Raw genomic sequence first — 20,789 nt, forward strand, 5'->3', positions numbered from 1 at the left:
GTGACTCAATCATGATTTAGACCTTGTTTTTGAAAAACTGTTTATTTCTGTATTTCATGATTGCAACTTGCTGAAAAGTGTCAACAGTGTTCCTATCATCTGGATTAAGCAGTACGGCAACAATGGTACTTACAGAGTGACTCAACCATGATTTAGACCTTGTTTTTGAAAAACAGTTTATTTCTGTATTTCATAACTGCAACTTGCTGAAAAGTGTCAACAGTGTTCCTATCATCAGGAGTAAGCTGTACAGCAAAATGGTACTTACAGAGTGACTCAAACATGATTTAGACCTTGTTTTTGAAAAACTGTTTATTTCTGTATTTCATGATTGCAACTGGTTGAAAAGTGTCAACAATGTTCCTATCATCGATTTTAAACAGTACAGCAAAATGGTACTTACAGAGTGACTCAAACACGATTTAGACCTTGTTTTTGAAAAACTGTTTATTTCTGTATTTCATGACTGCAACTTGCTGAAACGTGTCTACATTTTTCCTATCATCAGGATTAAGCTGTACAGCAAAATGGTACTTACAGAGTGACTCAAACATGATTTAGACCTTGTTTATGAAAAACTGTTTATTTCTGTATTTCATAATTGCAACTTGCTGAAAAGAGTCAACAGTGTTCAAATCATCTGGATTAAGCAGTACGGCAACAATGGTACTTACAGAGTGACTCAAACGTGATTTAGACCTTGTTTTTGAAAAACGGTTTTCTTCTGAATTTCATGATTGCAACTGGTTGAAAAGTGTCAACAATGTTCCTATCATCGATTTTAAACAGTACAGCAAAATGGTACTTACAGAGTGACTCAATCATGATTTAGACCTTGTTTTTGAAAAACTGTTTATTTCTGTATTTCATGATTGCAACTTGCTGAAAAGTGTCAACAGTGTTCCTATCATCTGGATTAAGCAGTACGGCAACAATGGTACTTACAGAGTGACTCAACCATGATTTAGACCTTGTTTTTGAAAAACAGTTTATTTCTGTATTTCATAACTGCAACTTGCTGAAAAGTGTCAACAGTGTTCCTATCATCAGGAGTAAGCTGTACAGCAAAATGGTACTTACAGAGTGAGTCAAAAATGATTTTGACCTTGTTTATGTAAAACTGTTTATTTCTGTATTTCATAATTGCAACTTGCTGAAAAGTGTCAACAGTGTTCCTATCATCAGGAGTAAGCTGTACAGCAAAATGGTACTTACAGAGTGACTCAAACATGATTTAGACCTTGTTTTTGAAAAACTGTTTATTTCTGTATTTCATGATTGCAACTGGTTGAAAAGTGTCAACAATGTTCCTATCATCGATTTTAAACAGTACAGCAAAATGGTACTTACAGAGTGACTCAAACACGATTTAGACCTTGTTTTTGAAAAACTGTTTATTTCTGTATTTCATGATTGCAACTTGCTGAAACGTGTCTACATTTTTCCTATCATCAGGATTAAGCTGTACAGCAAAATGGTACTTACAGAGTGACTCAAACATGATTTAGACCTTGTTTATGAAAAACTGTTTATTTCTGTATTTCATAATTGCAACTTGCTGAAAAGTGTCAACAGTGTTCCTATCATCTGGATTAAGCAGTACGTCAACAATGATACAGAGTGTCTCAAACATGATTTAGACCTTGTTCATGAAAAACTGTTTATTTCTGTATTTCATGATTGCAACTTGCTGAAAAGAGTCAACAGTGTTCAAATCATCTGGATTAAGCAGTACGGCAACAATGGTACTTACAGAGTGACTCAAACATGATTTAGACCTTGTTTTTGAAAAACGGTTTTCTTCTGAATTTCATGATTGCAACTGGTTGAAAAGTGTCAACAATGTTCCTATCATCGATTTTAAACAGTACAGCAAAATGGTACTTACAGAGTGACTCAATCATGATTTAGACCTTGTTTTTGAAAAACTGTTTATTTCTGTATTTCATGATTGCAACTTGCTGAAAAGTGTCAACAGTGTTCCTATCATCTGGATTAAGCAGTACGGCAACAATGGTACTTACAGAGTGACTCAACCATGATTTAGACCTTGTTTTTGAAAAACAGTTTATTTCTGTATTTCATAACTGCAACTTGCTGAAAAGTGTCAACAGTGTTCCTATCATCAGGAGTAAGCTGTACAGCAAAATGGTACTTACAGAGTGACTCAAACATGATTTAGACCTTGTTTTTGAAAAACTGTTTATTTCTGTATTTCATAATTGCAACTTGCTGAAAAGTGTCAACAGTGTTCCTATAATCAGGAGTAAGCTGTACAGCAAAATGGTACTTACAGAGTGACTCAACCATGATTTAGACCTTGTTTATGAAAAACTGTTTATTTCTGTATTTCATAATTGCAACTTGCTGAAAAGTGTCAACAGTGTTCCTATCATCAGGAGTAAGCTGTACAGCAAAATGGTACTTACAGAGTGACTCAAACATGATTTAGACCTTGTTTTTGAAAAACTGTTTATTTCTGTATTTCATGATTGCAACTGGTTGAAAAGTGTCAACAATGTTCCTATCATCGATTTTAAACAGTACAGCAAAATGGTACTTACAGAGTGACTCAAACACGATTTAGACCTTGTTTTTGAAAAACTGTTTATTTCTGTATTTCATGATTGCAACTGGTTGAAAAGTGTCAACAATGTTCCTATCATCGATTTTAAACAGTACAGCAAAATGGTACTTACAGAGTGACTCAATCATGATTTAGACCTTGTTTTTGAAAAACTGTTTATTTCTGTATTTCATGATTGCAACTTGCTGAAACGTGTCTACATTTTTCCTATCATCAGGATTAAGCTGTACAGCAAAATGGTACTTACAGAGTGACTCAAACATGATTTAGACCTTGTTTATGAAAAACTGTTTATTTCTGTATTTCATAATTGCAACTTGCTGAAAAGTGTCAACAGTGTTCCTATCATCTGGATTAAGCAGTACGTCAACAATGATACAGAGTGTCTCAAACATGATTTAGACCTTGTTCATGAAAAACTGTTTATTTCTGTATTTCATGATTGCAACTTGCTGAAAAGAGTCAACAGTGTTCAAATCATCTGGATTAAGCAGTACGGCAACAATGGTACTTACAGAGTGACTCAAACATGATTTAGACCTTGTTTTTGAAAAACGGTTTTCTTCTGAATTTCATGATTGCAACTGGTTGAAAAGTGTCAACAATGTTCCTATCATCGATTTTAAACAGTACAGCAAAATGGTACTTACAGAGTGACTCAATCATGATTTAGACCTTGTTTTTGAAAAACTGTTTATTTCTGTATTTCATGATTGCAACTTGCTGAAAAGTGTCAACAGTGTTCCTATCATCTGGATTAAGCAGTACGGCAACAATGGTACTTACAGAGTGACTCAACCATGATTTAGACCTTGTTTTTGAAAAACAGTTTATTTCTGTATTTCATAACTGCAACTTGCTGAAAAGTGTCAACAGTGTTCCTATCATCAGGAGTAAGCTGTACAGCAAAATGGTACTTACAGAGTGACTCAAACATGATTTAGACCTTGTTTTTGAAAAACTGTTTATTTCTGTATTTCATAATTGCAACTTGCTGAAAAGTGTCAACAGTGTTCCTATAATCAGGAGTAAGCTGTACAGCAAAATGGTACTTACAGAGTGACTCAACCATGATTTAGACCTTGTTTATGAAAAACTGTTTATTTCTGTATTTCATAATTGCAACTTGCTGAAAAGTGTCAACAGTGTTCCTATCATCAGGAGTAAGCTGTACAGCAAAATGGTACTTACAGAGTGACTCAAACATGATTTAGACCTTGTTTTTGAAAAACTGTTTATTTCTGTATTTCATGATTGCAACTGGTTGAAAAGTGTCAACAATGTTCCTATCATCGATTTTAAACAGTACAGCAAAATGGTACTTACAGAGTGACTCAAACACGATTTAGACCTTGTTTTTGAAAAACTGTTTATTTCTGTATTTCATGATTGCAACTGGTTGAAAAGTGTCAACAATGTTCCTATCATCGATTTTAAACAGTACAGCAAAATGGTACTTACAGAGTGACTCAATCATGATTTAGACCTTGTTTTTGAAAAACTGTTTATTTCTGTATTTCATGATTGCAACTTGCTGAAAAGTGTCAACAGTGTTCCTATCATCTGGATTAAGCAGTACGGCAACAATGGTACTTACAGAGTGACTCAACCATGATTTAGACCTTGTTTTTGAAAAACAGTTTATTTCTGTATTTCATAACTGCAACTTGCTGAAAAGTGTCAACAGTGTTCCTATCATCAGGAGTAAGCTGTACAGCAAAATTGTACTTACAGAGTGACTCAAACATGATTTAGACCTTGTTTATGAAAAACGGTTTATTTCTGTATTTCATAATTGCAACTTGCTGAAAAGTGTCAACAGTGTTCCTATCATCTGGATTAAGCAGTACGGCAACAATGATACAGAGTGTCTCAAACATGATTTAGACCTTGTTCATGAAAAACTGTTTATTTCTGTATTTCATGATTGCAACTTGCTGAAAAGAGTCAACAGTGTTCAAATCATCTGGATTAAGCAGTACGGCAACAATGGTACTTACAGAGTGACTCAAACATGATGTAGACCTTGTTTTTGAAAAACAGTTTTCTTCTGAATTTCATGATTGCAACTGGTTGAAAAGTGTCAACAATGTTCCAATCATCAATTTTAAACAGTACAGCAAAATGGTACTTACAGAGTGACTCAATCATGATTTAGAACTTGTTTTTGAAAAACTGTTTATTTCTGTATTTCATGATTGCAACTTGCTGAAAAGTGTCAACAGTGTTCCTATCATCTGGAGTAAGCTGTACAGCAAAATGGTACTTACAGAGTGACTCAAACATGATTTAGACCTTGTTTTTGAAAAACTGTTTATTTCTGTATTTCATGATTGCAACTGGTTGAAAAGTGTCAACAATGTTCCTATCATCGATTTTAAACAGTACAGCAAAATGGTACTTACAGAGTGACTCAAACACGATTTAGACCTTGTTTTTGAAAAACTGTTTATTTCTGTATTTCATGACTGCAACTTGCTGAAACGTGTCTACATTTTTCCTATCATCAGGATTAAGCTGTACAGCAAAATGGTACTTACAGAGTGACTCAAACATGATTTAGACCTTGTTTATGAAAAACTGTTTATTTCTGTATTTCATAATTGCAACTTGCTGAAAAGTGTCAACAGTGTTCCTATCATCTGGATTAAGCAGTACGGCAACAATGATACAGAGTGTCTCAAACATGATTTAGACCTTGTTCATGAAAAACTGCTTATTTCTGTATTTCATGATTGCAACTTGCTGAAAAGAGTCAACAGTGTTCAAATCATCTGGATTAAGCAGTACGGCAACAATGGTACTTACAGAGTGACTCAAACGTGATTTAGACCTTGTTTTTGAAAAACGGTTTTCTTCTGAATTTCATGATTGCAACTGGTTGAAAAGTGTCAACAATGTTCCTATCATCGATTTTAAACAGTACAGCAAAATGGTACTTACAGAGTGACTCAATCATGATTTAGACCTTGTTTTTGAAAAAGTGTTTATTTCTGTATTTCATGATTGCAACTTGCTGAAAAGTGTCAACAGTGTTCCTATCATCTGGATTAAGCAGTACGGCAACAATGGTACTTACAGAGTGACTCAACCATGATTTAGACCTTGTTTTTGAAAAACAGTTTATTTCTGTATTTCATAACTGCAACTTGCTGAAAAGTGTCAACAGTGTTCCTATCATCAGGAGTAAGCTGTACAGCAAAATGGTACTTACAGAGTGAGTCAAAAATGATTTTGACCTTGTTTATGTAAAACTGTTTATTTCTGTATTTCATAATTGCAACTTGCTGAAAAGTGTCAACAGTGTTCCTATCATCAGGAGTAAGCTGTACAGCAAAATGGTACTTACAGAGTGACTCAAACATGATTTAGACCTTGTTTTTGAAAAACTGTTTATTTCTGTATTTCATGATTGCAACTGGTTGAAAAGTGTCAACAATGTTCCTATCATCGATTTTAAACAGTACAGCAAAATGGTACTTACAGAGTGACTCAAACACGATTTAGACCTTGTTTTTGAAAAACTGTTTATTTCTGTATTTCATGATTGCAACTTGCTGAAACGTGTCTACATTTTTCCTATCATCAGGATTAAGCTGTACAGCAAAATGGTACTTACAGAGTGACTCAAACATGATTTAGACCTTGTTTATGAAAAACTGTTTATTTCTGTATTTCATAATTGCAACTTGCTGAAAAGTGTCAACAGTGTTCCTATCATCTGGATTAAGCAGTACGTCAACAATGATACAGAGTGTCTCAAACATGATTTAGACCTTGTTCATGAAAAACTGTTTATTTCTGTATTTCATGATTGCAACTTGCTGAAAAGAGTCAACAGTGTTCAAATCATCTGGATTAAGCAGTACGGCAACAATGGTACTTACAGAGTGACTCAAACATGATTTAGACCTTGTTTTTGAAAAACGGTTTTCTTCTGAATTTCATGATTGCAACTGGTTGAAAAGTGTCAACAATGTTCCTATCATCGATTTTAAACAGTACAGCAAAATGGTACTTACAGAGTGACTCAATCATGATTTAGACCTTGTTTTTGAAAAACTGTTTATTTCTGTATTTCATGATTGCAACTTGCTGAAAAGTGTCAACAGTGTTCCTATCATCTGGATTAAGCAGTACGGCAACAATGGTACTTACAGAGTGACTCAACCATGATTTAGACCTTGTTTTTGAAAAACAGTTTATTTCTGTATTTCATAACTGCAACTTGCTGAAAAGTGTCAACAGTGTTCCTATCATCAGGAGTAAGCTGTACAGCAAAATGGTACTTACAGAGTGACTCAAACATGATTTAGACCTTGTTTTTGAAAAACTGTTTATTTCTGTATTTCATGATTGCAACTGGTTGAAAAGTGTCAACAATGTTCCTATCATCGATTTTAAACAGTACAGCAAAATGGTACTTACAGAGTGACTCAAACACGATTTAGACCTTGTTTTTGAAAAACTGTTTATTTCTGTATTTCATGATTGCAACTGGTTGAAAAGTGTCAACAATGTTCCTATCATCGATTTTAAACAGTACAGCAAAATGGTACTTACAGAGTGACTCAAACACGATTTAGACCTTGTTTTTGAAAAACTGATTATTTCTGTATTTCATGATTGCAACTTGCTGAAACGTGTCTACATTTTTCCTATCATCAGGATTAAGCTGTACAGCAAAATGGTACTTACAGAGTGACTCAAACATGATTTAGACCTTGTTTATGAAAAACTGTTTATTTCTGTATTTCATAATTGCAACTTGCTGAAAAGTGTCAACAGTGTTCCTATCATCTGGATTAAGCAGTACGGCAACAATGATACAGAGTGTCTCAAACATGATTTAGACCTTGTTCATGAAAAACTGTTTATTTCTGTATTTCATGATTGCAACTTGCTGAAAAGAGTCAACAGTGTTCAAATCATCTGGATTAAGCAGTACGGCAACAATGGTACTTACAGAGTGACTCAAACATGATTTAGACCTTGTTTTTGAAAAACGGTTTTCTTCTGAATTTCATGATTGCAACTGGTTGAAAAGTGTCAACAATGTTCCTATCATCGATTTTAAACAGTACAGCAAAATGGTACTTACAGAGTGACTCAATCATGATTTAGACCTTGTTTTTGAAAAACTGTTTATTTCTGTATTTCATGATTGCAACTTGCTGAAAAGTGTCAACAGTGTTCCTATCATCTGGATTAAGCAGTACGGCAACAATGGTACTTACAGAGTGACTCAACCATGATTTAGACCTTGTTTTTGAAAAACAGTTTATTTCTGTATTTCATAACTGCAACTTGCTGAAAAGTGTCAACAGTGTTCCTATCATCAGGAGTAAGCTGTACAGCAAAATGGTACTTACAGAGTGACTCAAACATGATTTAGACCTTGTTTTTGAAAAACTGTTTATTTCTGTATTTCATAATTGCAACTTGCTGAAAAGTGTCAACAGTGTTCCTATCATCAGGAGTAAGCTGTACAGCAAAATGGTACTTACAGAGTGACTCAAACATGATTTAGACCTTGTTTTTGAAAAACTGTTTATTTCTGTATTTCATGATTGCAACTGGTTGAAAAGTGTCAACAATGTTCCTATCATCGATTTTAAACAGTACAGCAAAATGGTACTTACAGAGTGACTCAAACACGATTTAGACCTTGTTTTTGAAAAACTGTTTATTTCTGTATTTCATGATTGCAACTTGCTGAAACGTGTCTACATTTTTCCTATCATCAGGATTAAGCTGTACAGCAAAATGGTACTTACAGAGTGACTCAAACATGATTTAGACCTTGTTTATGAAAAACTGTTTATTTCTGTATTTCATAATTGCAACTTGCTGAAAAGTGTCAACAGTGTTCCTATCATCTGGATTAAGCAGTACGGCAACAATGATACAGAGTGTCTCAAACATGATTTAGACCTTGTTCATGAAAAACTGTTTATTTCTGTATTTCATGATTGCAACTTGCTGAAAAGAGTCAACAGTGTTCAAATCATCTGGATTAAGCAGTACGGCAACAATGGTACTTACAGAGTGACTCAAACATGATTTAGACCTTGTTTTTGAAAAACGGTTTTCTTCTGAATTTCATGATTGCAACTGGTTGAAAAGTGTCAACAATGTTCCTATCATCGATTTTAAACAGTACAGCAAAATGGTACTTACAGAGTGACTCAAACATGATTTAGACCTTGTTTTTGAAAAACTGTTTATTTCTGTATTTCATGATTGCAACTTGCTGAAAAGTGTCAACAGTGTTCCTATCATCTGGATTAAGCAGTACGTCAACAATGATACAGAGTGTCTCAAACATGATTTAGACCTTGTTCATGAAAAACTGTTTATTTCTGTATTTCATGATTGCAACTTGCTGAAAAGAGTCAACAGTGTTCAAATCATCTGGATTAAGCAGTACGGCAACAATGGTACTTACAGAGTGACTCAAACATGATTTAGACCTTGTTTTTGAAAAACGGTTTTCTTCTGAATTTCATGATTGCAACTGGTTGAAAAGTGTCAACAATGTTCCTATCATCGATTTTAAACAGTACAGCAAAATGGTACTTACAGAGTGACTCAAACATGATTTAGACCTTGTTTTTGAAAAACTGTTTATTTCTGTATTTCATAATTGCAACTTGCTGAAAAGTGTCAACAGTGTTCCTATCATCTGGATTAAGCAGTACGGCAACAATGATACAGAGTGTCTCAAACATGATTTAGACCTTGTTCATGAAAAACTGTTTATTTCTGTATTTCATGATTGCAACTTGCTGAAAAGAGTCAACAGTGTTCAAATCATCTGGATTAAGCAGTACGGCAACAATGGTACTTACAGAGTGACTCAAACATGATTTAGACCTTGTTTTTGAAAAACGGTTTTCTTCTGAATTTCATGATTGCAACTGGTTGAAAAGTGTCAACAATGTTCCTATCATCGATTTTAAACAGTACAGCAAAATGGTACTTACAGAGTGACTCAATCATGATTTAGACCTTGTTTTTGAAAAACTGTTTATTTCTGTATTTCATGATTGCAACTTGCTGAAAAGTGTCAACAGTGTTCCTATCATCTGGATTAAGCAGTACGGCAACAATGGTACTTACAGAGTGACTCAACCATGATTTAGACCTTGTTTTTGAAAAACAGTTTATTTCTGTATTTCATAACTGCAACTTGCTGAAAAGTGTCAACAGTGTTCCTATCATCAGGAGTAAGCTGTACAGCAAAATGGTACTTACAGAGTGACTCAAACATGATTTAGACCTTGTTTTTGAAAAACTGTTTATTTCTGTATTTCATAATTGCAACTTGCTGAAAAGTGTCAACAGTGTTCCTATAATCAGGAGTAAGCTGTACAGCAAAATGGTACTTACAGAGTGACTCAACCATGATTTAGACCTTGTTTATGAAAAACTGTTTATTTCTGTATTTCATAATTGCAACTTGCTGAAAAGTGTCAACAGTGTTCCTATCATCAGGAGTAAGCTGTACAGCAAAATGGTACTTACAGAGTGACTCAAACATGATTTAGACCTTGTTTTTGAAAAACTGTTTATTTCTGTATTTCATGATTGCAACTGGTTGAAAAGTGTCAACAATGTTCCTATCATCGATTTTAAACAGTACAGCAAAATGGTACTTACAGAGTGACTCAAACACGATTTAGACCTTGTTTTTGAAAAACTGTTTATTTCTGTATTTCATGATTGCAACTTGCTGAAACGTGTCTACATTTTTCCTATCATCAGGATTAAGCTGTACAGCAAAATGGTACTTACAGAGTGACTCAAACATGATTTAGACCTTGTTTATGAAAAACTGTTTATTTCTGTATTTCATAATTGCAACTTGCTGAAAAGTGTCAACAGTGTTCCTATCATCTGGATTAAGCAGTACGGCAACAATGATACAGAGTGTCTCAAACATGATTTAGACCTTGTTCATGAAAAACTGTTTATTTCTGTATTTCATGATTGCAACTTGCTGAAAAGTGTCAACAGTGTTCCTATCATCTGGATTAAGCAGTACGGCAACAATGGTACTTACAGAGTGACTCAAACATGATTTAGACCTTGTTTTTGAAAAACTGTTTATTTCTGTATTTCATAATTGCAACTTGCTGAAAAGTGTCAACAGTGTTCCTATCATCAGGAGTAAGCTGTACAGCAAAATGGTACTTACAGAGTGACTCAAACATGATTTAGACCTTGTTTATGAAAAACTGTTTATTTCTGTATTTCATAATTGCAACTTGCTGAAAAGTGTCAACAGTGTTCCTATCATCAGGAGTAAGCTGTACAGCAAAATGGTACTTACAGAGTGACTCAAACATGATTTAGACCTTGTTTTTGAAAAACTGTTTATTTCTGTATTTCATGATTGCAACTGGTTGAAAAGTGTCAACAATGTTCCTATCATCGATTTTAAACAGTACAGCAAAATGGTACTTACAGAGTGACTCAAACACGATTTAGACCTTGTTTTTGAAAAACGGTTTTCTTCTGAATTTCATGATTGCAACTGGTTGAAAAGTGTCAACAATGTTCCTATCATCGATTTTAAACAGTACAGCAAAATGGTACTTACAGAGTGACTCAATCATGATTTAGACCTTGTTTTTGAAAAACTGTTTATTTCTGTATTTCATGATTGCAACTTGCTGAAAAGTGTCAACAGTGTTCCTATCATCTGGATTAAGCAGTACGGCAACAATGGTACTTACAGAGTGACTCAACCATGATTTAGACCTTGTTTTTGAAAAACAGTTTATTTCTGTATTTCATAACTGCAACTTGCTGAAAAGTGTCAACAGTGTTCCTATCATCAGGAGTAAGCTGTACAGCAAAATGGTACTTACAGAGTGACTCAAACATGATTTAGACCTTGTTTTTGAAAAACTGTTTATTTCTGTATTTCATAATTGCAACTTGCTGAAAAGTGTCAACAGTGTTCCTATAATCAGGAGTAAGCTGTACAGCAAAATGGTACTTACAGAGTGACTCAAACATGATTTAGACCTTGTTTATGAAAAACTGTTTATTTCTGTATTTCATAATTGCAACTTGCTGAAAAGTGTCAACAGTGTTCCTATCATCAGGAGTAAGCTGTACAGCAAAATGGTACTTACAGAGTGACTCAAACATGATTTAGACCTTGTTTTTGAAAAACTGTTTATTTCTGTATTTCATGATTGCAACTGGTTGAAAAGTGTCAACAATGTTCCTATCATCGATTTTAAACAGTACAGCAAAATGGTACTTACAGAGTGACCCAAACACGATTTCGACCTTGTTAATGAAAAACTGTTTATTTCTGTATTTCATGATTGCAACCTCCTGAAAAGTGTCAACAGTGTTCCTATCATCTGGATTAAGCAGTACGGCAACAATGGTACTTACAGAGTGACTCAACCATGATTTAGACCTTGTTTTTGAAAAACTGTTTATTTCTGTATTTCATAATTGCAACTTGCTGAAAAGTGTCAACAGTGTTCCTATAATCAGGTGTAAGCTGTACAGCAAAATGGTACTTACAGAGTGACTCAAACACGATTTAGACCTTGTTTTTGAAAAACTGTTTATTTCTGTATTTCATGATTGCAACTTGCTGAAACGTGTCTACATTTTTCCTATCATCAGGATTAAGCTGTACAGCAAAATGGTACTTACAGAGTGACTCAAACATGATTTAGACCTTGTTTATGAAAAACTGTTTATTTCTGTATTTCATAATTGCAACTTGCTGAAAAGTGTCAACAGTGTTCCTATCATCTGGATTAAGCAGTACGGCAACAATGATACAGAGTGTCTCAAACATGATTTAGACCTTGTTCATGAAAAACTGTTTATTTCTGTATTTCATGATTGCAACTTGCTGAAAAGAGTCAACAGTGTTCAAATCATCTGGATTAAGCAGTACGGCAACAATGGTACTTACAGAGTGACTCAAACATGATTTAGACCTTGTTTTTGAAAAACGGTTTTCTTCTGAATTTCATGATTGCAACTGGTTGAAAAGTGTCAACAATGTTCCTATCATCGATTTTAAACAGTACAGCAAAATGGTACTTACAGAGTGACTCAATCATGATTTAGACCTTGTTTTTGAAAAACTGTTTATTTCTGTATTTCATGATTGCAACTTGCTGAAAAGTGTCAACAGTGTTCCTATCATCTGGATTAAGCAGTACGGCAACAATGGTACTTACAGAGTGACTCAACCATGATTTAGACCTTGTTTTTGAAAAACAGTTTATTTCTGTATTTCATAACTGCAACTTGCTGAAAAGTGTCAACAGTGTTCCTATCATCAGGAGTAAGCTGTACAGCAAAATGGTACTTACAGAGTGACTCAAACATGATTTAGACCTTGTTTTTGAAAAACTGTTTATTTCTGTATTTCATAATTGCAACTTGCTGAAAAGTGTCAACAGTGTTCCTATAATCAGGAGTAAGCTGTACAGCAAAATGGTACTTACAGAGTGACTCAAACATGATTTAGACCTTGTTTATGAAAAACTGTTTATTTTTGTATTTCATAATTGCAACTTGCTGAAAAGTGTCAACAGTGTTCCTATCATCAGGAGTAAGCTGTACAGCAAAATGGTACTTACAGAGTGACTCAAACATGATTTAGACCTTGTTTTTGAAAAACTGTTTATTTCTGTATTTCATGATTGCAACTGGTTGAAAAGTGTCAACAATGTTCCTATCATCGATTTTAAACAGTACAGCAAAATGGTACTTAAAGAGTGACCCAAACACGATTTCGACCTTGTTTATGAAAAACAGTTTATTTCTGTATTTCATGATTGCAACCTCCTGAAAAGTGTCAACAGTGTTCCTATCATCTGGATTAAGCAGTACGGCAACAATGGTACTTACAGAGTGACTCAACCATGATTTAGACCTTGTTTTTGAAAAACAGTTTATTTCTGTATTTCATAACTGCAACTTGCTGAAAAGTGTCAACAGTGTTCCTATCATCAGGAGTAAGCTGTACAGCAAAATGGTACTTACAGAGTGACTCAAACATGATTTAGACCTTGTTTTTGAAAAACTGTTTATTTCTGTATTTCATAATTGCAACTTGCTGAAAAGTGTCAACAGTGTTCCTATAATCAGGAGTAAGCTGTACAGCAAAATGGTACTTACAGAGTGACTCAACCATGATTTAGACCTTGTTTATGAAAAACTGTTTATTTCTGTATTTCATAATTGCAACTTGCTGAAAAGTGTCAACAGTGTTCCTATCATCAGGAGTAAGCTGTACAGCAAAATGGTACTTACAGAGTGACTCAAACATGATTTAGACCTTGTTTTTGAAAAACTGTTTATTTCTGTATTTCATGATTGCAACTGGTTGAAAAGTGTCAACAATGTTCCTATCATCGATTTTAAACAGTACAGCAAAATGGTACTTACAGAGTGACTCAAACACGATTTAGACCTTGTTTTTGAAAAACTGTTTATTTCTGTATTTCATGATTGCAACTTGCTGAAAAGTGTCAACAGTGTTCCTATCATCTGGATTAAGCAGTACGGAAAAAATGATACAGAGTGGCTCAAACATGATTTAGACCTTGTTTATGAAAAACTGTTTATTTCTGTATTTCATGATTGCAACCTCCTGAAAAGTGTCAACAGTGTTCCTATCATCTGGATTAAGCAGTACAGCAACATTTGGTACTTACAGAGTGACTCAAACATGATTTAGACCTAGTTTATGAAAAACTGTTTATTTCTGTATTTCATAATTGCAACTTGCTGAAAAGTGTCAACAGTGTTCCTATCATCAGGAGTAAGCTGTACAGCAAAATGGTACTTACAGAGTGACCCAAACACGATTTCGACCTTGTTTATGAAAAACTGTTTATTTCTGTATTTCATGATTGCAACCTCCTGAAAAGTGTCAACAGTGTTCCTATCATCTGGATTAAGCAGTACGGCAACAATGGTACTTACAGAGTGACTCAACCATGATTTAGACCTTGTTTTTGAAAAACAGTTTATTTCTGTATTTCATAACTGCAACTTGCTGAAAAGTGTCAACAGTGTTCCTATCATCAGGAGTAAGCTGTACAGCAAAATTGTACTTACAGAGTGACTCAAACATGATTTAGACCTTGTTTATGAAAAACGGTTTATTTCTGTATTTCATGATTGCAACTTGCTGAAAAGAGTCAACAGTGTTCAAATCATCTGGATTAAGCAGTACGGCAACAATGGTACTTACAGAGTGACTCAAACATGATTTAGACCTTGTTTTTGAAAAACGGTTTTCTTCTGAATTTCATGATTGCAACTGGTTGAAAAGTGTCAACAATGTTCCTATCATCGATTTTAAACAGTACAGCAAAATGGTACTTACAGAGTGACTCAATCATGATTTAGACCTTGTTTTTGAAAAACTGTTTATTTCTGTATTTCATGATTGCAACTTGCTGAAAAGTGTCAACAGTGTTCCTATCATCTGGATTAAGCAGTACGTCAACAATGATACAGAGTGTCTCAAACATGATTTAGACCTTGTTTATGAAAAACTGTTTATTTCTGTATTTCATGATTGCAACCTCCTGAAAAGTGTCAACAGTGTTCCTATCATCTGGATTAAGCAGTACGGCAACAATGGTACTTACAGAGTGACTCAACCATGATTTAGACCTTGTTTTTGAAAAACAGTTTATTTCTGTATTTCATAACTGCAACTTGCTGAAAAGTGTCAACAGTGTTCCTATCATCAGGAGTAAGCTGTACAGCAAAGTTGTACTTACAGAGTGACTCAAACATGATTTAGACCTTGTTTATGAAAAACGGTTTATTTCTGTATTTCATGATTGCAACTTGCTGAAAAGTGTCAACAGTGTTCCTATCATCTGGATTAAGCAGTACAGCAACAATGGTACTTACAGAGTGACTCAAACATGATTTAGACCTAGTTTATGAAAAACTGTTTATTTCTGTATTTCATTATTGCAACCTCCTGAAAAGTGTCAACAGTGTTCCTATCATCTGGATTAAGCAGTATGGCAACAATGGTACTTAAAGAGTGACTCAAACATGATTTAGACCTTGTTTATGAAAAACTATTTTTTTCTGTATTTCATGATTGCAACTTGCTGAAAAGTGTAAACAGTGTTCCTATCATCTGGATTAAGCAGTACGGCAACAATGGTACTTACAGTGACTCAACCATGATTTAGACCTTGTTTTTGAAAAACAGTTTATTTCTGTATTTCATAACTGCAACTTGCTGAAAAGTGTCAACAGTGTTCCTATCATCAGGAGTAACCTGTACAGCCAAATGGGACTTACAGAGTGACTCAAACATGATTTAGACCTTGTTTTTGAAAAACTTTTTATTTCTGTATTTCATGATTGCAACTTGCTGAAAAGTGTCAACAGTGTTCCTATCATCTGGATTAAGCAGTACGGAAAAAATGATACAGAGTGGCTCAAACATGATTTAGACCTTGTTTATGAAAAACTGTTTATTTCTGTATTTCATGATTGCATCTTGCTGAAAAGTGTCAACAGTGTTCCTATCATCTGGATTAAGCAGTACAGCAACAATGGTACTTACAGAGTGACTCAAACATGATTTAGACCTAGTTTATGGAAAACTGTTTATTTCTGTATTTCATTATTGCAACCTCCTGAAAAGTGTCAACAGTGTTCCTATCATCTGGATTAAGCAGTACGGCAACAATGGTACTTACAGAGTGACTCAACCATGATTTAGACCTTGTTTTTGAAAAACAGTTTATTTCTGTATTTCATAACTGCAACTTGCTGAAAAGTGTCAACAGTGTTCCTATCATCAGGAGTAAGCTGTACAGCAAAATGGTACTTACAGAGTGACTCAAACATGATTTAGACCTTGTTTATGAAAAACTGTTTATTTCTGTATTTCATGATTGCAACTTGCTGAAAAGTGTAAACAGTGTTCCTATCATCTGGATTAAGCAGTACGGCAACAATGGTACTTACAGTGACTCAACCATGATTTAGACCTTGTTTTTGAAAAACTGTTTATTTCTGTATTTCATGATTGCAACTGGTTGAAAAGTGTCAACAGTGTTCCTATCATCTGGATTAAGCAGTACGGAAAAAATGATACAGAGTGGCTCAAACATGATTTAGACCTTGTTTATGAAAAACTGTTTATTTCTGTATTTCATGATTGCAACTTGCTGAAAAGTGTCAACAGTGTTCCTATCATCTGGATTAAGCAGTACGGAAAAAATGGTACTTATAGAGTGACTCAAACATGATTTAGACCTAGTTTATGAAAAACTGTTTATTTCTGTATTTCATTATTGCAACCTCCTGAAAAGTGTCAACAGTGTTCCTATAATCTGGATTAAGCAGTATGGCAACAATGGTACTTAAAGAGTGACTCAAACATGATTTAGACCTTGTTTATGAAAAACTGTTTTTTTCTGTATTTCATGATTGCAACTTGCTGAAAAGTGTCAACAGTGTTCCTATCATCTGGATTAAGCAGTACGGCAACAATGGTACTTACAGAGTGACTCAACCATGATTTAGACCTTGTTTTTGAAAAACAGTTTATTTCTGTATTTCATAACTGCAACTTGCTGAAAAGTGTCAACAATGTTCCTATCATCGATTTTAAACAGTACAGCAAAATGGTACTTACAGAGTGACTCAAACACGATTTAGACCTTGTTTTTGAAAAACTGTTTATTTCTGTATTTCATGATTGCAACTTGCTGAAAAGTGTCAACAGTGTTCCTATCATCTGGATTAAGCAGTACGGAAAAAATGATACAGAGTGGCTCAAACATGATTTAGACCTTGTTTATGAAAAACTGTTTATTTCTGTATTTCATGATTGCAACTTGCTGAAAAGTGTCAACAGTGTTCCTATCATCTGGATTAAGCAGTACAGCAACAATGGTACTTACAGAGTGACTCAAACATGATTTAGACCTAGTTTATGAAAAACTGTTTATTTCTGTATTTCATTATTGCAACCTCCTGAAAAGTGTCAACAGTGTTCCTATCATCTGGATTAAGCAGTATGGCAACAATGGTACTTAAAGAGTGACTCAAACATGATTTAGACCTTGTTTATGAAAAACTGTTTTTTTCTGTATTTCATGATTGCAACTGGCTGAAAAGTGTCAACAGTGTTCCTATCATCTGGATTAAGCAGTACGGCAACAATGATACAGAGTGTCTCAAACATGATTTAGACCTTGTTCATGAAAAACTGTTTATTTCTGTATTTCATGATTGCAACTTGCTGAAAAGAGTCAACAGTGTTCAAATCATCTGGATTAAGCAGTACGGCAACAATGGTACTTACAGAGTGACTCAAACATGATTTAGACCTTGTTTTTGAAAAACTGTTTATTTCTGTATTTCATAATTGCAACTTGCTGAAAAGTGTCAACAGTGTTCCTATCATCAGGAGTAAGCTGTACAGCCAAATGGTACTTACAGAGTGACTCAAACATGATTTAGACCTTGTTTTTGAAAAACTGTTTATTTCTGTATTTCATGATTGCAACTGGTTGAAAAGTGTCAACAATGTTCCTATCATCGATTTTAAACAGTACAGCAAAATGGTACTTACAGAGTGACTCAAACACGATTTAGACCTTGTTTTTGAAAAACTGTTTATTTCTGTATTTCATGATTGCAACTTGCTGAAAAGTGTCAACAGTGTTCCTATCATCTGGATTAAGCAGTACGGAAAAAATGATACAGAGTGGCTCAAACATGATTTAGACCTTGTTTTTGAAAAACAGTTTATTTCTGTATTTCATAACTGCAACTTGCTGAAAAGTGTCAACAGTGTTCCTATCATCAGGAGTAAGCTGTACAGCAAAATGGTACTTACAGAGTGACTCAACCATGATTTAGAACTTGTTTTGGAAAAACTGTTTATTTCTGTATTTCATAACTGCAACTTGCTGAAAAGTGTCAACAGTGTTCCTATCATCAGGAGTAAGCTGTACAGCAAAATGGTACTTACAGAGTGACTCAAACATGATTTAGACCTTGTTTTTGAAAAACTGTTTATTTCTGTATTTCATGATTGCAACTTGCTGAAAAGTGTCAACAGTGTTCCTATCATCAATTTTAAACAGCACAGCAAAATGGTACTTACAGAGTGACTCAAACATTAATTAGATCTTGTTTATGAAAAACTGTTTATTTCTGTATTTCATGATTGCAACTTGCTGAAACGTGTCAACATTTTTCCTATCATCAGGATTAAGCTGTACAGCAAAATGGTACTTACAGAGTGACTCAAACATGATTTAGACCTTGTTTTTGAAAAACTGTTTATTTCTGTCTTTCATCATTGCAACTTGCTGAAAAGTGTCAACAGTGTTCCTATCATCTGGATTAAGCTGTACAGCAAAATGATACAGAGTGTCTCAAACATGATTTAGACCTTGTTCATGAAAAACTGTTTATTTCTGTATTTCATGATTGCAACTTGCTGAAAAGAGTCAACAGTGTTCAAATCATCTGGATTAACCTCTATGGGCTAGGTGGGACGCTAGCGTGCCACCCGTGGTGCACTCCATCAACAGCAGGTGCATTTCAAGAGCGGCAAATTTGAATCCAAATAAATGTCAAAATTCAAATTTTTCAAACATACAACTATTTTACACCCTTTGAAAGATAAACATCTCCTTAATCTAACCACGTTTTACGATTTCAAAAAGGTTTTACGGCGAAAGCATAAATTTAGAGTATGTTAGGACAGTACATTTACAAGAGTTGTGTGTAATGTTTTGTCAATTCAAAGACAGGGTCACCAATACCATAAAACCAGCTAAAATGATTCACTAACCTTTTACAATCTCCATCAGATGACACTCCTAGGACATTATGTTAGACAATGCATGCATTTTTAGTTCTATCAAGTTCATATTTATATCCAAAAACAGCGTTTTACTATGGCATTGATGTTGAGGAAATTGTTTCCCTCCAATAACCGGCAGTCAAGTCAGCGTCAGAAATTAAATAATTAAAATTAGAAAACATTGGAAAAATATTATATTGTCCTTTAAAGATTTATAGATTTACATCTCTTGAACGCAATCAACTTGCCAGATTTAAAAATAACCTTACTGGGAAATCACACTTTGCAATAATCTGAGCACTGCGCCCAGAAAAATACGCGTTGCGATACAGACTAGACGTCATGTTGGGGAGATCTAAAATCGAAAATACTATGTAAATAATCCATTACCTTTGATTCTCTTCATCAGATGTCACTTCCAGGTATCACAGGTCCATAACGAATGTAGTTTTGTTCAAAAAAGCTCATCATTTATGTCCAAAAATCTCAGTGTTGTTAGCACATGATCTAAGCCAGCCGGACTTCTCGTCATGAACGAGGGGAAAAAATATATTTACGTTCGTTCAAACATGTCAAACGTTGTATAGCATAAATCATTAGTGCCTTTTTTAACCAGAACATGAATAATATTCAAGGTGGACGAATGCATACTCTTTTATAACGTATTGGAACGAGGGTACCCAACATGAACTCGCGCGCCAGGTGTCTAATGGGCCATCATCGTTCCATGGCTCTTGTTCGGTCAGATCTCCCTCCAGAAGACTCAAAACACTTTGTAAAGGCTGGTGACATCTAGTGGGAGCAATAGGAAGTGCCAAAATATTCCTCAGCCCCTGTGTTTTTCAATGGGATAGGTTTAAAGGTAATACAACACATCAGGTATCCACTTCCTGTCAGAAAATGTCTCAGGGTTTTGCTTGCCAAATGAGTTCTGTTATACTCACAGACACCATTCAAACAGTTTTAGAAAATTTAGGGTGTTTCCTATCCATATGTAATAAGTGTATGCATATTCTAGTTACTGGGTAGGAGTGGTAACCAGATTAAATCGGGTATGTTTTTTTATCCAGCCGTGTCAATACTGCCCCCTAGCCCTAACAGGTTAAGCAGTACGGCAACAATGGTACTTACAGAGTGACTCAAACATGATTTAGACCTTGTTTTTTGAAAAACGGTTTTCTTCTGAATTTCATGATTGCAACTGGTTGAAAAGTGTCAACAATGTTCCTATCATCGATTTTAAACAGTACAGCAAAATGGTACTTACAGAGTGACTCAATCATGATTTAGACCTTGTTTTTGAAAAACTGTTTATTTCTGTATTTCATGATTGCA

This window comes from Salmo salar, chromosome 29 (assembly GCF_965601325.2).
Source record: "Salmo salar chromosome 29, fSalSal1, whole genome shotgun sequence".
Classification (NCBI taxonomy): domain Eukaryota; kingdom Metazoa; phylum Chordata; class Actinopteri; order Salmoniformes; family Salmonidae; genus Salmo; species Salmo salar.